Genomic DNA, 8131 nt, shown 5'->3' on the forward strand with positions numbered 1-8131 from the left:
GCAATGCCTAAAAATGGGGAAAGAGCCAGTTCCGCATGCACAGGGAGTGTTTGGGGGATGTGGGATTAAGAGTAAGGGGAATATTTTGCATCCGTGCAGTTTGGGGCGGACTTGGCCACCCTATTTGCAGCAGCCCTTCAGTGAAATTCAGGTATCTGTAAAGGTCCCGCTGCATTTACAGCCCCTGGGAGTGAGAAATGAAATGAAAATCCAACCTCGATCACTGGAAAGATACCAGAGCCGGTTTGGCCGGGGGGGACTTTCAGGCTCCATTGGAGCCTTTACAATTGGCTTACAAGTGTTAAACCCTGAAAAGTGCCCCGATAAGGAAGTTTAAGCCTGAAAACTGCCCCGATAAGGAGAAGCTCCAGGGGTGATGGATGCCCTGAGCAGCTGCCTCCCAGCATCTTCTGCATTCTGGCCAAATCCTACAGGAGAAACCCCCCAAATTTGGGGATTTATATCAAATGGCATGGCTATCCCACACCATCCCCACTTTTTTGGGGCCATGGGGAGTGGCAGCTGAACCCGCCAGCATGCTGTCCCCAAGCCCCAGTCCTGCACCACTGCTTTCTTCATCTAATGAGCGGAGAATTTCCCTCCGCCTTTGTGTTTAATCAGCTGCTCATTAAAACTTTTGCTTTAATTGCTCCAGACGAGGTGCAGCGGAGCCCGACATATTTCCAATTTCCTTTCTTTAATTCTTTTAATTGGGAGAAGCAGTGGGACGGTGACCCAGCTAGCTCCTGGCTGCTCAGCAGGGGTAACTGGGGGCTCTTTCGGGCCATTTTCCACCCATTTTATAGGGCTGTTTCCCACTGCCCCAAAAAATGGGCGGCTCCTCTGACAGTGTCCCCAGACCCCTGTAGGGTTTGCAAGACAGCAGGGGGGGCCCTGAAACAAGCCGAGGGGAAGCGTCACCTCCTGGCAGCAAGGGCGGCTTTCCCCTTGGCTTCCCCTTAAGCACTGCTGGCGGTGAGCCCAGGCTTGATCCTGGTGGCATTTTCAGGTGCCCTCCCAGTGCCACTGGACGCTTTTCCCCCCATGGGAGAGGCCCCGAGGCTGCAAAAGCGCCGGCTGTTATCTCATCCATCAGAAACCACCGCATCTGCGCTCAGGGCACGGATTTGCTGACTGCTCGCCTCTCCCTACCTGGCATGGCCAGTAATGCTATGAACCTTTCTGCAGAGCCTTTCATCCAGGTTTATTTATGGTTTTTATAAACTGTAAATAAAGGTTTCTATAAATCCCCAGGCTGGTGGGCAGGGCTCGTGGGGATGGTCCTAAGCACCTTGAGCTGTGTCACTGCCCGGTGGCTCCCTGCGCTGCTCCTGGGGCTGCGGCGCGGAGCCATGTTCAGAGCTGTAACCTCTCCCGCTCCCCAGACTCGTCCTGGATAAGAACAGGTCAAGTCTTGAGCTTCGAAACCCAGCTCCCAGATTCAGGGACTCGCTGAGTAAAGAGTTCTGAGCGCAGGGCTGTTGGTGCTGCCTAGGCAGCGGGTGCGTGGAAGATCCAAGCCTCTGGCTGGGTGGAACAAGATGAGTGTGGCAGACTCGGAGGGGCGGGGGGAGCACCCATGGGTGCTGCTGTCACTAGTATCATGTCACCATGTCATCCATGGGGGACATCCTTCAGCCCTGTCCTGGAACCACTTCCCAGCCATGGGGCGAGGGCTCAGCCAGGCGGCAAAGGACCACGCCATGCAGCAGGATGAACTCCCCGTGGTGCCATGTCACAGAGCACTTTGTTGGGTCCCTCTGCTCCTGCTGCCATGCCCTGGTGGGAAGGATGGGGCCACTGCTTGCAAAGCACCCCTGAACCCCCCCAAACAGCCCTTTTGCATATTCCTGGGAGACTCCAAGGCCCTAAAACTGAAATACAAAGCCCAACACCACTGCTTTTCCCCTGCAAGTCCGGTGCTGCCAGCTGCCATGCCGGGACGGAGCAGTGCTGACTCTCACCGCCCGGGGCCAGGGGATGCTTTTTCCTTCTTCTGAGTTAGCAGAATCTTGAGTCGGTACATTTGATGTACGGGGCTGCATTTAAAACATGCCTCTACAAAAGAGCTTTTCATGACTGAAGACTAAGAATACCTGACTAATTATTATTCAGGGAGTTATTTAGGTAATGGGTATTAATTCGTCTTCCTGTGCAGAAGTAATTGCTGCAGTGAGCCTGCTCCAACGTATTCCCAGTGCAGGGAACCAGGCACTTCCCGGTGGGGCCCAGTCCAGCAGGGAGATGTGGGGCAAAGCCCATCGTGCCCGTAGCCGGAGGGGTTTTCATGAAAGATTTGAGGCTCTGCGAGCCCCAGGAGGGGCTTCTTTCCTCTCTGGTGCTTTGCAGCTTGCAGAGTGCATGGGGGTGCCCACGCTGCAGCTCCCCACGTGCTCCCCAAAGTACCTGGGACACGTTCACCTGGCTCCAGCTTTGCACGGGCACATGGTGGAAGGGAAAATCGGGGTAAAGGTTGGGGGGCATCACAGGGAGCACCCCAAATGCTCTTTTTCTTCTCCTTTCTCTGTCTGAGGCAGGAGCAGCTCTCCCTGCATCATCAGAAAGAAGCTAAGCAGGGTTGTGCCTGCCCTTTCATTTAATACAGCAACAGTGACAATGTTCCCAGCCTCCCATGAGAGGGGGGACCATGTTCATTCAGCCCCCCCCCCATCCCCAAATGCCTCCCCACTTCTAACCCAGGAGCTCACCCATTCTGGTGAGCTGGCCCCAAAATCCTCCTCCGGCCCCTTTTCTGCCCCCCTCCCCATGACTACTTGCAGTCCTGTGGCTGGTGCTGCCATGGAAAGCCCATTCCGGGGATGCGGGTGGGCAAAGGATGCTCCCCCTGCAATGGTGGTGACACTCATCCACCCCCGCCATAGCTAGCAGGCTGCCAAGCATGCCTTAAAATTAGCATGATTTGGGTTGGAAAATCAGCATATCTGGCTCTGCCATGCCCAAAATCTCTCACCACTGGTTGCAGGGATGATGGGCACCCTAAAACCTACCTGAAAGGTAAGGCATCCTTAGGGATGGCTCCATGGAGCAGGCTTCCTCTCCAACAGGGTCTCCTTGCAGCACTTGTGGGGCTGCTGCAGCTGCCGCTGGCACGGCCCCTATCAGGGTGGCCTCGGGCCGAGGTCGGGTTCTTCGGGACGCAGCCTCGAGGCAGCGAGCAGGAGAAACCCCGCTGGGATGTCCTTCCTCTGCGCCCCATGGAGGGGGAACCGCAGTGGTCAAACCCAGAACCCTGTCAGACCCCAGGCTGCCCGATATCACTGCCCACACTGCAGGGGACAGGGTGAAAAAATAACTGAATTCATGGGAAATCAAAGAAAAAGGAGCCTCCCTGCAAATTAAGACACAGGAGTCACTCGATGACCTTTTCAGTGCTTCCCTTGGTTGTTATCACTAATGATTAATTATTATCATTAACAGCAGCTCTCCTTTCCCTCCAGAAATACCTCCCAAAGAAGAAGAGAGCTCCAGCAAATGGGGGTTGTTTCATCTCAGTGTTAGGGAAAAAATCGCCTTTTTTTCTGCCAACCTGGGTGCACAGGGGGTGGGAGGGGTACACTCAGTAATGGTTTGCAACATCGAAGCCATCGGGGTGAGGGAAAGCAGTGTGTTTTACCTCAGTATCAATATCGATGTACGTGCAGATCTGTGTTTTCAGGAAGAGGAGTTTTCATGGGGCAGGAAGCGCCCAGCACCATGACCCAGGCTCATGAACGTGCGAGGCTGAAGGGCGGGTGGCTGCGTCCTGCCACGGCTGTTGTCTCTTGGTGCTGTGGTGACTCACCGCCGTCAGCGCAGCACGGTTATTTTTAGGTGCAGCCTCTTTTCTCTCAGCTGTTTGCTGGCAGAAAAGTTGCCCTAAAAACGCAAATGTGAGAAGAAAAAAGGCTGAGGTGCAACACCAGTGTTTGGAAGACCTGGCCCTTGAGCAGACCAGGGACAGGCTCTCCCCCCTAGATGCAGCGGGGAAGCAGCGCGGCGCTGGCTGTTGGCTTGGCAATTCCCATCTCCTCCCCACGCCCAGCTTTTAAAAATCTAGCTTGAATTCCTTTGTACACAACAAAAATTTCCTCTTCTGTTCAGCCCTTTCCGTCTTCTCTAGCGGGTGAAGAGGCACAGGCATTAGCACTGGAAGTGGTGCTGGTATTGCTTGGAGAGCTTTCTTCCCTGCACAGAAAGTGGCTGGAAAGCCGAAAAACATTAGGCTGGAGCCTTGCTGCTCATTAATTGGGATAAATTATATGACACATATGGCTGTAGTGGCTCTTACTTAGCGTGTTAATCATTATTGCTTTTTTACAGTCCACGAGGTAATCTGTCTGTCTCGCAGCCCACGGACTGCAGCACTCTGGTTTTCCTGTGCTGTGACCAGCCCGAGCAGGATGAGGCCACTGCCAGCCAAGGACAAGGAGCACGCTGCAAGGCTCGGGCTGTTCAACCCCGACCTCGAGGACATCAAGGTGCTGCCAGCATCTCCAGAAATGGGGGTGCAGGGCTCAGGTGTCACAGTTTGCCTCCTGTGCCTGACCCTATGGGACTGGGGTGCTGCATCAGGACGGGGAACGGGCAGGAAGCTGAAAACATCACCGGGGGCAAAGCACAGCCCCGAGGGCATGGGCAAGCCGTGGCAGATGGGATGACAAACCGTACCGCGCCCTCCTGCTGGTGTGGGGTGATGAGGACAGTTCCAGGGAAGGCTGCGCTGGCATTGCCCAACCCTTCCCATCGCCCAGCCCTGCTGCCCCGTGGACTTTGCCTGTGTTTTGTCGCTTTGAGCTGATGCTTTTCACACTGGGCTCCTGCCTCAGCTCCTGCCGCTTCTGGGCTTGACACGGTCTCACCACACGGCTTTGAGGGCAGCCAACCCACCCAGCCCGGGAGGTTTGACCCAGTTTGCCTTGGATTGCAGAACGTGGCCTCTGCAATGGGGTGACCGGGGTGCGGAGCGACCAGTAGGCAGGCAGGGCCACGGCCTGCCAGATGTTGACAGCTGTTCCCAGCTGTTGTGCAAGTTGTAATAGGAAATGCAAGCGCATTTAATGCTAGCTTTGAAGAGCTAAACCAAAACACCTAAACAAGCACAGGCAGTCGGGGTGACCCAGCCACCAGTCCCAGGGCTGCAACACATGCCTCAAGTGCCATGTGGTGTGGGTTGGGCTCTTTGGGATTTTTTGGAAATGGGGGCAAATTGGGATGATGGCCTTGGCCGTGCTTCAAAAGCCCTGACATTGCACGCTGCAAGGACAAGTGTCTTTGTGCTGCTTTTTGGGCTTCTCTTTGGACAGCAAGCAGGAAAAGTGACTGGAAAACTAACCAAAAATGTGAATTAGACCCAAGCAAATTAAAGCCATTTAACTCATGAACAAGCACGTCCACACCAGCACGGAGCACAGCTCAGACTCTAAATTTAAGTGTCTGTTCCGATGGCTTTGCCCAGCACCCTGCATGATGAACCTGCTCCCGGTGAGGTGGCGGAGCCGGCGTGCAGGTGCAAACAGCTCTGGGGACAGTTCTGTGCCCTGATCTGGGAGCAAAAAAAAAACACCCCAAAGCCCTTTTAGCTCAGTGACTGCTTCTTTTAAAGCTCCTTGGGGCTTAAACACATTGGAGGCCTAGGGAAACATTCGATAAAATTTGCCCTGAAGTGGATTAACTCTGTCCCGCAGCGCAGCGGGAATGCTCTGATTCAGAGTTCAAGTGCCCTCGGCTTAATTCCTCTTCACTCACTCCAGAAGCAAATTCGCTTTGGGGCTGATGAAAGGTGGCTCTGAGCAGCTGGGCACTGATTCCAGCCCCAGCTGCAGGAACGAAGCTCCCGAAGGCATTTCCGCAGCCAGCTCCTCTCCCCCTCCCCCGTCCCGCAACTTTGGCCCCTCAGCCCCAGGCTGGGAGCAGGGGGTGGCAGAAGCCTTCTCCTTCAGCTCCTGGGGGAATGGCTGCTCCCAGTGCTTTACCTCCCCGCAGTGGAAAGAGCTCTGCCCCCTGCTTCAGCTCCCTGCTTCGTCCTGCTCCTCCAGCCCCCCAGCACAGCATCGCTATGGGCCCCACTCCAGCCACCCAATGCTAGCTGTAGCCCTGCCACTGCTTCAGCCAAAATAATATATATAAAAGAAATAAAAAGCAAACCCAAGCCAGGTGAACTGAAGCCTCCCAGCTAGGAGGGCACAGCTGGAGCAGCAGGATTTGTCTCCCCAGGGCGGTTGGGTTTTGGCTCATGCGAGTGAGGGAGTGTTTTTTTAGGGAGCTAGGTGGGCGGCAATGCACAGGGCCCACGCTGCACCCAGCTCCATGGATTTTAAGGACGAGGGCGAGGAGCATTTCCATCCCTTCCCCTGCCTGCAGGACCAGTGCTTCTGGCTCCTCACTCCACAGTCACTCCACGTCAATGCCAACATCAATATCCCTTCAAAGCTGCCTCCCCCCAGATTTCCCTTCGGAAATACTGATTTTACTGCCTAGACCCAAAAAACAGCCCCAGAAAGAGGTGGTCCCCACTTTGCATCCTGGCACTGCAGGGGGGTTTAACACTGCTCTGGGCCATTTGTCTCTTATTTTTGCTCAAGCAAACAGGGCAAGCCAAGACTGGGAGGGCTGGGACTGTGCAGAGGGAAAGGGGAAAGCACTTCAGTTGTTGGGCATCTGGGTGCTGGGACAGCTGTGTGTCTGGCAGCCCTGGGCCTGATCACATCGGTGCCAGCCATGGGCACCCTGGGGATGGGAGAGGTGGCAAGCGTGGGGGTGGTAGCACTGACGTGACACAGGGGAAAATAAAGACAGCAGACTTCCTCGTACGCCCGGAAATCAGATTTTTCCAGAGAATTCATGCCAGCTGTGCATGGAGTGGCAGTTTTGGGGCAGGAGGCACACAGGGAGACGCATGAGACCCAAAGCTCCAGCTTCGCCCCATCGGTGTGATTGCTGTGCCGGCGGCGCTGGCCAGGCTGGGACAAGCCAGCGAGAGGCAGAGGTTGCTCGAGCTGGCAGGGAAGGAGCCCGCTCGCCCGCGGCCCCGTGAGTCAGCGGTGGCCCAGCTTTGCACTTGGGCTCTGGAGCGCTCGCAGCCGCCTGCCCGCTCGCCCAGCCCCAGCAAGGGTGCGATCCCCAGCGGCGCCGTGGCCGGCTGGCTGAGCGAGCACGTGCTCGCACGCTTTGCTGAATCAACCCTCGCCGAAACAGCCCCAACCCACTGGGTTTCTCCGGCCCAGCCAAGTAGCGAGGGCTTGGCTCCCTCCACGTGGGGGCACGGCAAGGCAGAGCCCCTCACCGCAGCCTCTGTCCCCAGCGCCAGCTGAAGCCCCCTGCTCAGAAGCCCCCCATTTGCCCTCTGAGGAGCGATGGGACCCCCGCTCCCTGCACACACTGTAGTCCCCCAGCAAACCCAGCACCCTAGCACCTGCCAGAGCCGGGAGAACTCCCCCTGGGCATGGGGATTTTATTTTTACCCTTTCTGCCCACCCACTCAAAGGAAAGGGACGGGCAAAATATCCCCTAAATCCCCCTCGGGGAGCAGCTTATCAGCACAGACGGAGATTATCGCCTCTGTGTTTCCAAGCCACCCTTTTCCCTTCCATCAGCACTCGCCCATTGTAGCGAATCTGTCCCGGCTCCCAACAGTACTTTCTTTTATTTTCTTTCTTTCTTTTTAGTTTTATTTATTTATTTATTTAACAAAATGCCAGTTCATCAAAAGCCCTTCCTCATGCACGGGAATTTTACGTTTCCCATTTGCAATGAGTAAAAAGGGGAAGGAGGGAAAAAAAAAAAAAATGGTGAGTGGGGAAGTCGTGGAGCCGCCAGAATTCGGACTTGCTGCTTTCCCTGCGTTGCTCAGCCTGAGTCGAGGACTCACCCGAATGCCCAAATTCGGAACAAACCAGTAGGCTTTAAGAAAACAAAACTTGACTTTTTTCCGCACAACCCCCTCCTCCCCAACCCCCCCCCCCCCCCCCGCCCCGGCACGACTTTTTGCACAATTCACGCTTCCTCGCTCCTTTACAAGGCAAAAAGAAACCGTCCGGAGGCTTTAGAGCGAGCCCCCCTCCCGACCCGGCGCTCACACCGCCGTGCCGAGCTGGGTCTAGGGCTGGGAAGCAGCGACTTTTTGCTTTTATTT

Source organism: Aythya marila (assembly GCF_965140915.1).
Source record: "Aythya marila genome assembly, chromosome: 21".
Lineage (NCBI taxonomy): Eukaryota > Metazoa > Chordata > Aves > Anseriformes > Anatidae > Aythya > Aythya marila.